This window comes from Scyliorhinus torazame, chromosome 27 (assembly GCF_047496885.1).
Source record: "Scyliorhinus torazame isolate Kashiwa2021f chromosome 27, sScyTor2.1, whole genome shotgun sequence".
In the NCBI taxonomy this organism is placed as follows: Eukaryota; Metazoa; Chordata; class Chondrichthyes; order Carcharhiniformes; family Scyliorhinidae; genus Scyliorhinus; species Scyliorhinus torazame.
Genome location: NC_092733.1, coordinates 41,180,914 through 41,193,233, shown reverse-complemented (window position 1 = coordinate 41,193,233; position 12,320 = coordinate 41,180,914). Strand labels below are relative to the sequence as shown.

General features: G+C 64.8%; 1 protein-coding gene across 3 annotated transcripts in view; it reads right to left on the bottom strand.

Moving 5' to 3' along the window:
- The window catches only part of map2k7 (mitogen-activated protein kinase kinase 7), a 201,584-nt gene that overhangs the window by 134,212 nt on the left and 55,052 nt on the right, over positions 1-12,320 (bottom strand). The window lies entirely within an intron of this gene.

Below are 12,320 nucleotides of genomic sequence, written 5' to 3'. Positions count from 1 at the left end.
GGGGTGAAGAAGGGGGAGGGGGTGAAGAAGGGGGAGGGGGTGAAGAAGGGGGAGGGGGTGAAGAAGGGGGAGGGGGTGAAGAAGGGGGAGGGGGTGAAGAAGGGGGAGGGCGTGAAGAAGGGGGAGGGCGTGAAGAAGGGGGAGACGCAAAGTGGGGGGGATACATGAAGGGGGGAGACGCGAAGAGGGGGGAGACGCGAAGAGGGCGAAGAGGGGGGAGCAGGCGAAGGGGGAGGCGTGAAGGGGGAAGAGGGTGAAGAGGGGGCACATGCGAAGATGGAGGAGAGGGGGAGACGCGAAGAGTGGGCGAAGAGTGGGAGACGCGAAGAGGGGGCGAGAGGGCAAAGGGGGGGCGAGAGGGCAAAGAGGGGGGGAAGAGGGCGAAGAGGGGGGGAGACGCAAAGAGGGGGCGAGAGAGGGAAGAGGGGGAGGGGGCGAAGGGGGATGAGACGCGAAGAGGGTGCGAAGAGGGGAGAGAGGACGAAGGGGAGAGGGGGCAATGGGGCAAAGAGGAGACGGGGCAATGGGGCGAAGGGGAGAGGGGGCAATGGGGCTAGAGGGCGAAGGGGAGAGGGGGCAATGGGGGGGAATAGGGTTAAGGGGTGGGAGGCCAAAGAGGGGGGGGGGTGGGCAAAGAGGGGGGAGAGGGCGAAGAGGGGGAGAGGGCGAAGAGGGGGGAGCAGGCGAAGGGGGAGGCGTGAAGGGGGAAGAGGGTGAAGAGGGGGCACGGGCGAAGATGGAGGAGAGGGGGAGACGCGAAGAGTGGGCGAAGAGTGGGAGACGCGAAGAGGGGGCGAGAGGGCAAAGGGGGGGGCGAGAGGGCAAAGGGGGGGCGAGAGGGCAAAGGGGGGGCGAGAGGGCAAAGAGGGGGGGCGAGAGGGCAAAGAGGGGGGGAGACGCAAAGAGGGGGCGAGGGAGGGAAGAGGGGGAGGGGGCGAAGGGGGATGAGACGCGAAGAGGGTGCGAAGAGGGGAGAGAGGACGAAGGGGAGAGGGGGCAATGGGGCAAAGGGGAGACGGGGCAATGGGGCGAGAGGGCGAAGGGGAGAGGGGGCAATGGGGGGGAATAGGGTTAAGGGGGGAGGGCAAAGAGGGGGGAGAGGGCGAAGAGGGGGAGAGGGCGAAGAGGGGGGATCAGGCGAGGGGGGATCAGGCGAAGGGGGAGAGGGCGTAGGGGGAGAGGGCGAAGAGGGGGAGAGGGCGTAGAGGGGAGAGGGCGTAGAGGGGAGAGGGCGTAGAGGGGGAGAGGGCGTAGAGGGGGAGACGGCGTAGAGGGGAGAGGGCGGAGGCGGCGAAGTGAGGGGAGAAGGCGAAGAGGGAGGAGAGGGCGAAGAGGGGAGAGAGGGCGAAGAGAGGGGAGAGGGCGAAGAGAGGGGAGAGGGCGAAGAGGGGGGAGAGGGCGAAGAGGGGGGAGAGGGCGAAGAGGGGGGAGAGGGCGAAGAGGGGGGAGAGGGCGAAGAGGGGGGAGAGGGCGAAGAGGGGGGAGAGGGCGAAGAGGGGAGAGAGGGCGAAGAGGGGGGAGAGGGCGAAGAGGGGGGAGAGGGCGAAGAGGGGGGAGAGGGCGAAGAGGGGGGAGAGGGCGAAGAGGGGGGAGACGCGAAGGTGGGGGAGACGCGAAGAGGGGCAGACGCGAAGAGGGGCAGACGCGAAGAGGGGGAGACGCGAAGAGGGGGAGACGCGAAGAGGGGGAGACGCGAAGAGGGGGAGACGCGAAGAGGGGGGAGACGCAAAGAGGGCGAAGAGGGGGGAGCAGGCGAAGGGGGAGGCGTGAAGGGGGAAGAGGGTGAAGAGGGGGCACGGGCGAAGATGGAGGAGAGGGGGAGACGCGAAGAGTGGGCGAAGAGTGGGAGACGCGAAGAGGGGGCGAGAGGGCAAAGGGGGGGCGAGAGAGCAAAGAGGGGAGAGGGCGGAGGCGGCGAAGTGAGGGGAGAGGGCAAAGAGGGAGGAGAGGGCGAAGAGGGGAGAGAGGGCGAAGAGGGGAGAGAGGGCGAAGAGAGGGGAGAGGGCGGAGAGGGGGGAGAGGGCGAAGAGGGGGGAGAGGGCGAAGAGGGGGGAGAGGGCGAAGAGGGGGGAGAGGGCGAAGAGGGAGGAGAGGGCGAAGAGGGGGGAGAGGGCGAAGAGGGGGGAGAGGGCGAAGAGGTGGGAGAGGGCGAAGAGGGGGGAGAGGGCGAAGAGGGGGGAGAGGGCGAAGAGGGGGGAGAGGGCGAAGAGGGGGGAGAGGGCGAAGAGGGGGGAGAGGGCGAAGAGGGGGGAGAGGGCGAAGAGGGGGGAGAGGGCGAAGAGGGGGGAGAGGGCGAAGATGGGGGTGACGCGAAGATGGGGGTGACGCGAAGAGGGGGAGACGCGAAGAGGGGGATACGCGAAGAGGGGGGAGACGCGAAGAGGGGGGAGACGCGAAGAGGGCGAAGAGGGGGGAGCAGGCGAAGGGAGAGGCGTGAAGCGGGAAGAGGGTGAAGAGGGGGCACGGGCAAAGATGGAGGAGAGGGGGAGACGCGAAGAGTGGGCGAAGAGTGGGAGACGCGAAGAGGGGGCGAGAGGGCAAAGGGGGGGCGAGAGAGCAAAGAGGGGGGGAAGAGGGCGAAGGAGAGAGCAAAGAGGGGGGGAAGAGGGCGAAGAGGGGGGGAGACGCAAAGAGGGGGCGAGAGAGGGAAGAGGGGGAGGGGGCGAAGGGGGATGAGACGCGAAGAGGGTGCGAAGAGGGGAGAGAGGACGAAGGGGAGAGGGGGCAATGGGGCAAGACGGCGAAGGGGAGAGGGGGCAATGGGGTGAAGGGGAGAGGGGGCAATGGGGGGAATAGGGTGAAGGGGTGGGAGGGCAGAGAGGGGGGAAGAGGGCGAAGAGGGGGGAAGAGGGCGAAGAGGGGGGAAGAGGGCGAAGAGGGGGGAAGAGGGCCAAGAGGGGGAGAGGGCCAAGAGGGGGAGAGTGCAAAGAGGGGGAGAGGGCAAAGAGAGGGGAAATGGCAAAGGGGTAAGAGTGCAAAGGGGGGGAGAGAGCGATGGGGGGGGGAAGAGGGCGAAGAGGGGGGAAGAGGGCGAAGAGGGGGGAAGAGGGGGGAAGAGGGCGAAGAGGGGGGAAGAGGGCGAAGAGGGGGGAGAGGGAGAGGGCGAAGAGGGGGGAGAGGGAGAGGGCGAAGAGGGGGGAGAGGGCGAAGAGGGGGGAGAGGGAGAGGGCGAAGAGGGGGGAGAGGGCGAAGAGGGGGGAGAGGGCGAAGAGGGGGGAGAGGGCGAAGAGGGGGGAGAGGGCGAAGAGGGGGGAGAGGGCGAAGAGGGGGGAGAGGGCGAAGAGGGGGGAGAGGGCGAAGAGGGGGGAGAGGGCGAAGAGGGGGGAGAGGGCGAAGAGGGGGGAGAGGGCGAAGAGGGGGGAGAGGGCGAAGAGGGGGGAGAGGGCGAAGAGGGGAGAGAGGGCGAAGAGGGGAGAGAGGGCGAAGAGGGGAGAGAGGGCGAAGAGGGGAGAGAGGGCGAAGAGGGGGGAGAGGGCGAAGAGGGGGGAGAGGGTGAAAAGGGGGAGAGGGCGAAAAGGGGGAGAGGGCGAAAAGGGGGAGAGGGCGAAAGGGGGGAGAGGGCGAAAGGGGGGAGAGGGCGAAGAGGGGGGAGAGGGCGAAGAGGGGGGAGAGGGCGAAGAGGGGGGAGAGGGCGAAGAGGGGGGAGAGGGCGAAGAGGGGGGAGAGGGCGAAGAGGGGGAGAGGGCGAAGAGGGGGGAGAGGGCGAAGAGGGGGGAGAGGGCGAAGAGGGGGGAGAGGGCGAAGAGGGGGGAGAGGGCGAAGAGGGGGAGAGGGCGAAGAGGGGGAGAGGGCGAAGAGGGGGAGAGGGCACAGAGGGGCAGGGGCGAAGAGGGGGAGGGGCGAAGAGGGGGAGGGGCGAAGAGGGAGAGGGGCGAAGAGGGAGAGGGGCGAAGAGGAAGAGGGGGAGGGGCGAAGAGGGGGTGGGGCGAAGAGGGGGTGGGGCGAAGAGGGGGAGGGGCGAAGAGGGGGAGGGGCGAAGAGGGGGAGAGGGCGAAGAGGGGGAGAGGGCGAAGAGGGGGAGAGGGCGAAGAGGGGGAGAGGGCGAAGAGGGGGAGAGGGCGAAGAGGGGGAGAGGGCGAAGAGGGGGAGAGGGCGAAGAGGGGGAGAGGGCGAAGAGGGGGAGAGGGGGAGAGGGCGAAGAGGGGGAGAGGGCGAAGAGGAGGAGAGGGCAAAGGGGGGGAGAGGGCAAAGGGGGGGAGAGGGCGAAGAGGGGGTAGTGGCGAAGAGGGGGTAGTGGCGAAGAGGGGGTAGTGGCGAAGAGGGGGTAGTGGCGAAGAGGGGGTAGTGGCGAAGAGGGGGTAGTGGCGAAGAGGGGGTAGTGGCGAAGAGGGGGTAGTGGCGAAGAGGGGGTAGTGGCGAAGAGGGGGTAGTGGCGAAGAAGGGGTAGTGGCGAAGAGGGGGTAGTGGCGAAGAGGGGGTAGTGGCGAAGAGGGGGGGAGACGAGAAAGGCGGAAGAGGGGCGAGGAGGGGCAAAGAGGGGGGGAACGGGCAAAGAGGGGGGAGACGCAAAAAGGGGGCGAGAGGGCGAAGAGTGGGAGGGGCGAAGAGTGGGAGGGGCGAAGAGTGGGAGGGGCGAAGAGTGGGAGGGGCGAAGAGTGGGAGGGGCGAAGAGTGGGAGGGGCGAAGAGTGGGAGGGGCGAAGAGTGGGAGGGGCGAAGAGTGGGAGGGGCGAAGAGTGGGAGGGGCGAAGAGTGGGAGGGGCGAAGAGTGGGAGGGGCGAAGAGTGGGAGGGGCGAAGGAGTGGGAGGGGCGAAGGAGTGGGAGGGGCGAAGGAGTGGGAGGGGCGAAGGAGTGGGAGGGGCGAAGGAGTGGGAGGGGCGAAGGAGTGGGAGGGGCGAAGACTGGGAGACCTGAAGGCGAAGAGCGGGGATCAGGCGAAGAGCGGGGATCAGGCGAAGAGCGGGGATCAGGCGAAGAGCGGGGATCAGGCGAAGAGCGGGGATCAGGCGAAGAGCGGGGATCAGGCGAAGAGGGGGAAGAGAGCGAAGAGGGTGAAAAGGGCGAAGTGGGTGGACCGGGCGAAGTGGGTGGACCAGGCGAGAGGTGGGATCAGGCGAAGAGGGGGAAGAGGGTGAAAAGGCCGAAGTGGGGGGATCAGGCGAAGAGGGGGGAAGAGGGCGAAGAGGGGGGAAGAGGGCGAAGAGGGGGGAAGAGGGCGAAGAGGGGGGAAGAGGGGGGAAGAGGACGAAGAGGGGGGAAGAGGACGAAGAGGGGGGCGAAGAGGGGGGCGAAGAGGGGGGCGAAGAGGGGGGCGAAGAGGGGGGCGAAGAGGGGGGGAGGGGGCGAAGAGGGGGGAGGGGGCGAAGAGGGGGGAGGGGGCGAAGAGGGGGGAGGGGGCGAAGAGGGGGGAGGGGGCGAAGAGGGGGGAGAGGGCGAAGGGGGGGGAGAGGGCGAAGGGGGGGAGAGGGCGAAGGGGGGGAGAGGGCGAAGGGGGGGAGAGGGCGAAGGGGGGGAGAGGGCGAAGGGGGGGGGAGAGGGCGAAGGGGGGGGGAGAGGGCGAAGGGGGGGGAGAGGGCGAAGGGGGGGGAGAGGGCGAAGGGGGGGGGGGAGAGGGCGAAGGGGGGGAGAGGGTGAAGGGGGGGAGAGGGCGAAGGGGGGGAGAGGGCGAAGGGGGGGAGAGGGCGAAGGGGGGGAGAGGGCGAAGGGGGGGAGAGGGCGAAGGGGGGGAAGAGGGCGAAGGGGGGGAGAGGGCAAAGAGGGGTAGAGGGCAAAGAGGGGGAGAGGGCAAAGAGGGGGAGAGGGCAAAGAGGGGGAGAGGGCGAAGAGGGGGTGGTGGCGATGAGGGGGGTAGTGGTGAAGAAGGGGTAGTGGCGAAGAAGGGGTAGTGGCGAAGAGGGGGTAGTGCGAAGAGGGGGTAGTGGCGAAGAGGGGGTAGTGGCGAAGAGGGGGGAGACGTGAAAGGGGGACGAGGGCGAAGAGGGGCGAGGAGGGGCAAAGAGGGGGGAACGGGCAAAGAGGGGGGAGACGCAAAGAGGGGGCGAGAGGGCGAAGAGGGGAGGGGGCGAAGAGTGGGAGGGGCGAAGAGTGGGAGGGGCGAAGAGTGGGAGGGGCGAAGAGTGGGAGGGGCGAAGAGTTGGAGGGGCGAAGAGTGGGAGGGGCGAAGAGTGGGAGGGGCGAAGTGGGAGGAGCGAAGAGTGGGAGGAGCGAAGAGTGGGAGGAGCGAAGAGTGGGAGGAGCGAAGAGTGGGAGGAGCGAAGAGTGGGAGGGGCGAAGGGGAAGAGGGGGGGATAGGCGAAGAGAGGGGAAGAGAGCGAAGAGCGGCGATCAGGCGAAGAGGGGCGATCAGGCGAAGAGGGGGAAGAGAGCGAAGAGGGTGAAAAGGGCGAAGAGCGGGGATCAGGCGAAGAGCGGGTATCAGGCGAAGAGCGGGGATCAGGCGAAGAGCGGGGATCAGGCGAAGAGGGGGAAGAGAGCGAAGAGGGTGAAAAGGGCGAAGTGGGTGGACCGGGGCGAAGTGGGTGGACCAGGCGAGAGGTGGGATCAGGCGAAGAGGGGGGAAGAGGGTGAAAAGGCCGAAGTGGGGGGGATCAGGCGAAGAGGGGGGGAAGAGGGCGAAGAGGGGGGAAGAGGGCGAAGAGGGGGGAAGAGGGCGAAGAGGGGGGAAGAGGGCGAAGAGGGGGGGAAGAGGACGAAGAGGGGGGAAGAGGACGAAGAGGGGGGCGAAGAGGACGAAGAGGGGGGCCAAGAGGGGGGAGGGGGCGAAGAGGGGGGAGGGGGGCGAAGAGGGGGGAGGGGGCGAAGAGGGGGGAGGGGCGAAGAGGGGGAGGGGCGAAGAGGGGGAGGGGGCGAAGAGGGGGAGGGGCGAAGAGTTGGAGGGGCGAAGAGTGGGAGGGGCGAAGAGTGGGAGGGGCGAAGAGTGGGAGGTGGTGAAGAGTGGGAGGGGTGAAGAGTGGGAGGGGCGAAGAGTTGGAGGGGCGAAGAGTGGGAGGGGCGAAGAGTGGGAGGGGGCGAAGAGTGGGAGGGGCGAAGAGTGGGAGGGGCGAAGAGTGGGAGGGGCGAAGAGTGGGAGGGGCGAAGAGTGGGAGGGGCGAAGAGTGAGAGGGGCGAAGAGTGGGAGGAGCGAAGAGTGGGAGGAGCGAAGAGTGGGAGGAGCGAAGAGTGGGAGGAGCGAAGAGTGGGAGGAGCGAAGAGTGGAGGAGCGAAGAGTGGGAGGGGCGAAGGGGAAGAGGGGTGGGAACAGGCGAAGAGAGGGGAAGAGAGCGAAGAGCGAAGAGCGGGGATCAGGCGAAGAGGGGCGATCAGGCGAAGAGGGGGAAGAGAGCGAAGAGGGTGAAAAGGGCGAAGAGCGGGGATCAGGCGAAGAGCGGGGATCAGGCGAAGAGCGGGGATCAGGCGAAGAGCGGGGATCAGGCGAAGAGCGGGGATCAGGCGAAGAGCGGGGATCAGGCGAAGAGCGGGGATCAGGCGAAGAGGGGGAAGAGAGCGAAGAGGGTGAAAAGGGCGAAGTGGGTGGACCGGGCGAAGTGGGTGGACCAGGCGAGAGGTGGGATCAGGCGAAGAGGGGGAAGAGGGTGAAAAGGCCGAAGTGGGGGGATCAGGCGAAGAGGGGGGAAGAGGGCGAAGAGGGGGGAAGAGGGCGAAGAGGGGGGAAGAGGGGGAAGAGGGCAAAGAGGGGGGAAGAGGAACGAAGAGGGGGGCGAAGAGGGGGGGAGGGGGCGAAGAGGGGGGAGGGGGGCGAAGAGGGGGGAGGGGGCGAAGAGGGGGGAGGGGGCGAAGAGGGGGGAGGGGGCGAAGAGGGGGGAGGGGGCGAAGAGGGGGGAGGGGGCGAAGAGGGGGGAGGGGCGAAGAGGGGGAGGGGCGAAGAGGGGGAGGGGCGCAGAGGGGGGGGGGAGGGGGAGGGCGAAGAGGGGGAGGGCGAAGAGGGGGGAGGACGAAGAGGGGGGAGGGACGAAGAGGGGGGAGGGACGAAGAGGGGGGAGGGACGAAGAGAGGGGAGGGACGAAGAGAGGGGAGGGACGAAGAGGGGGGAGGGACGAAGAGGGGGGAGGGACGAAGAGGGAGGAGGGACGAAGAGGGAGGAGGGGGCGAAGAGGGTGAGAGGGCGAAGAGGGGGGAGAGGGCGAAGAGGGGGGAGAGGGCAAAGAGGGGGGGAGAGGGAGAAGGGGGGAGAGGGCGAAGGGGGGAGAGGGCGAAGGGGGGAGAGAGGGCGAAGGGGGGAGAGGGCAAAGGGGGGAGAGGGCAAAGGGGGGAGAGGGCGAAGGGGGGAGAGGGCGAAGGGGGAAGAGGGCGAAGGGGGGGAGAGGGCGAAGGGGGGAGAGGGCGAAGGGGGGGAGAGGGCGAAGGGGGGAGAGGGCGATTGGGGGGTGGGCTAAGGGGGGGGAGAGGGCGAAGGGGGGGGAGAGGGCGAAGGGGGGGGAGAGGGCGAAGGGGGGGAGGGCGAAGGGCGAAGGGGGGGAGAGGGCGAAGGGGGGGGGAGAGGGCGAAGGGAGGGAGAGGGCGAAGGGGGGGGAGAGGGCGAAGGGGAGAGAGGGCGAAGGGGGGGGAGAGGGCGAAGGGGGGAGAGGGCAATGGGGGGGAGAGGGCGATGGGGGGGGTGAGGGCGAAGGGGGAGGGGAGAGGGCGAAGGGGGGGGTGAGGGCGAAGGGGGAGGGGAGAGGGCGAAGGGGGGGGAAGGGGGCGAAGGGGGAGGGGAGAGGGCGAAGGGGGGGAAGGGGGCGAAGGGGAGGGGAGAGGGCGAAGGGGGGGGAAGGGGGCGAAGGGGGGGGAAGAGGGCGAAGGGGGGAGAAGAGGGCGAGGGGGGGGAAGAGGGCGAGGGGGGGGGAAGAGGGCGAGGGGGGGAAGAGGGCGAAGGGGGGGGAAGAAGGGCGAAGGGGGGGAAGAGGGCGAAGGGGGGAAGAGGGCGAAGGGGGGAAGAGGGCGAAGGGGGGGGAAGAGGGTGAAGGGGGGAAGAGGGCGAATGTCGCGAGGATGGGAATGACGGGAGGACTGGACTGTCGGGAGGTTGGGACTGATGGGGGGATGGGAATGTTGGGAGGATGGAAAGGATGGGAATGTCGGGATGATGGGAATGACGGGAGAACGGGTATGTCAGGAGGACAGGAATGTCGGGAGAACGGGAATGACGGGAAGATGGGAATGTCGGGAGGATGGGAATGATGGAAAGGTGGGAATGTCGGGATGATGGAAATGTCGGGCGGGGGGGGAATGACGGAAGGGTGGGAATGTCAGGATGATAGGAAAGACGGGAGGATGGGAATGACGGGAGGATGGGGAGTGACGGGAGTATGGGAATATCGGGAGGAATGGGAAATGTCGGGATTATGGAATGTCGGGATTTGGGAATGTCGGGCGGGTGGGAATGACGGGAGGATGGATGTCGGGTGGGTGGGAATGTCGGGTGGGTTGGGAATGTCGGGTGGGTGGGAATGATGGGCGGATGGGAATGAGTGGAGGATGGGAATGTCGGGAGGATGGGAATGTCGTGAGGACGGGAATGATGGGAGGATGGGAATGTCAGCAGAATGGGAATATCAGGAGAATGGGAAATATCAGGAGAATGGGAATGATGGGGGGATGGGAATGTCAGGAGGATGGGAATGTCGGGTGGATGGGAATGTTGGGCGGATGGGAATGACGGGAGTATGGGAATGACGGGAGGACGGGAATGTCCGGGAGGACAGGAATGTCGGGAGGATGGGAATGTCGGGAGGATGGGAATGATGGGAATGTCGGGAGGATGGGAATATCCGGCGGATGGGAATGATGGGAATGTTGGGAGGATGGGAATGTCGGGAGGATGGGAATGTCGGAAGGACGGGAATGTCGGGAGGATGGGAATAACGGGAGGATGGTAATGTCGGGAGGATGGGAATGTCGGGAGGATGGATTGACGGGAGGAATGGGAATGTCGGGAGGACAGGAATGACGGGAGGATGGGAATGTCATGCGGATGTGGAATGTCATGCGGATGGGAATGTCATGCGGATGGGAGTGACCGGAGGACGGGAATGTCGGGAGGACGGAATGTCGGGCGGACGGTAATATCGGGAATGGGAACGCATGCTGGCATATTAAACTGCCAAATTCTGTGTAATTTGTTTGTCTCGGTACAATGCTCTTTCGGGGGCTTCTTTCCCTCAGGTCGGTCAGCAAGTGGCCCAAATTAGCACCAGCTTTGCCCCACATACTGTGACAGACCTCCCATAAATGTGGCACTGTTTGCAATTCACAAGAGCTACTGGATGGGGATGACCGTAGCAGTGAGAAGATTGAAGTAATCTTCCAAAATAGAGCACATACAAACCAGGACAAGTCTTCAGCAATGTCCTCCCTACATTGTAAAATCTGAAAAGGTTACACTCGCTGGAAACAAAGCTGGGCAAATTTATGAGTCGCTTTACTATCTTCTCGCAGTAGTGAATGTTCTGAGTGGTCACATGGGTTCTCTCACTCTCCGGATTCAGACTGGCAAACACACTCATCTTGGCCGGTTAGTGCAGGCCCAGCGCTTTCGCCCACTGCATCCTCGGCGGTGAAAAGACTTCACAGACCAAGGCCGCAACAGCCGATCAGTCAGATGGTGCAAGATGTTCAGGAACAGAGAGGGTCATGGATAGATAATGGAAGGAAAATATTGCATTCCTATCGCATCTTTCGCAACCGTACGATAACCGTACAGCCAATTGAGTACTTTGGAAAAAAAGACCAGTAGTCACAGTCATACAGCAAGCTCCCGCAAACAGCCATGTGACCAGCTGTCTCAGTGGTACTGGCTGAGGGATCAATGTTACATCAGGGGGCCAGGGGAGAGACGCTTCTCCCAATAACGTCACGGGACATCCAGCCAAGATGGCGGATGAGGCCTCGGTGCAATGTTTCCTCGGCGGTCGCGAAGCTAGATGGGGGCTCGGGAAAGCGTCACACTGACTGGTCGCTCCCACCAACAGGGGCGTTTTCTTCCTCAGCTTACTGCATCTAGAAAACAGAAGATCCGCTCATAAATTTGCACAGGTACATTTCTTTGCATTGTGAGGAGGCGAGGGGGGGGGGGGGGGGGAACAGTGCCATTCTATCTGTGTCATGCTACAGGAGAGATTTCCAACACTGCATGCCAATCATGCACAACAGCCATTTCAGGAAGAACGGCAAGGAGCATGCATCAGCCAGAGGCCTGTCTCGCCAGTGTATGCTTGAGGAGTGAGTAAAACAATACTATCAGCATCATGAGTAGGAGGAGGAGACAGGGAGAGAGAGAGAGAGGGAGAGGCAGACAGAGACAGAGAGAGAGAGATGGAGAGAGAGAGAGAGAGAGAGAGGGAGACAGAGAGATAGAGAGAGGGAGAGAGGCAGACAGAGAGAGATGGAGAGAGAAAGAGGGAGAGAGAGAGAGAGAGAAAGAGAGAGGGAGAGAGAGAGAGAGAGAGAGAGAGAGAGAGGGAGGGGGGAGAGAGGCAGACAGAGACAGAGGGAGATGGAGAGAGAGGGAGAGAGAGAGAGAGAGAGAGAGAAAGAGAGAGGGAGAGAGAGAGGCAGACAGAGACAGCGAGATAGAGATGGAGAAAGAGAAAGGGAGAGAGAGGGAGAGAGAGGGGGGAGAGGGAGGGAGAGGGAGGGAGAGAGAGACGGGGGAGAGGGAGAGAGGGTGAGAGAGAGAAGCAGACAGAGACAGAGAGATAGAGATGGAGAGAGAGAAAGGCAGAAAAAGGGAGAGAGAGGGAGAGGGAGGGAGAGGGAGGGAGAGAGAGGGAGGGAGAGGGAGGGAGAGGGAGGGAGGGAGAGGGAGGGAGAGGGAGGGAGGGAGAGGGAGAGAGAGGGAGAGAGAGAGAGAGAGAGGCAGACAGAGACAGAGAGATAGAGAGAGATGGAGAGAGAGAGAGGGAGAGAGAGAGAGGGAGAGAGAGAGAGGGAGGAAGAGGGGGGGAGAGAGGGGGGAGAGAGGGGGGGAGAGAGGGGGGAGAGGGGGAGAGAGGGGGAGAGAGGGGGAGAGAGGGGGAGAGAGGGGGAGAGAGGGGGAGAGAGAAAGAGTAATCATAACAAGGAAGAAGGTGAATGGAAGAAAGGAACGATGAGAGTGCGAGAGAGACAAGAGAGGGAGTGAGAGAGGTAGAGAGAAACCGAGGGAGAGAGAGAGACAAAAAGAAAGAAAGAGTAATCATAACAGGAAGAAGGTGAATGGAACAATGAGAGAGAGTGCGAGAGAGAGAGTGCAAGAGAGACAGAGAGGGAGAGAGAGAGAGTGCGAGTGAGAGAGAGAGGGGGAGAGAGAGTGCGAGAGAGTCAGAGAGGGAGAGAGAGAGACAGACAGGGAGTGAGAGAGGTAGAGAGAGACAGACAGAAAGAGAGAAAGAGTAATCATAACAGGAAGAAGGTGAATGAAAGAT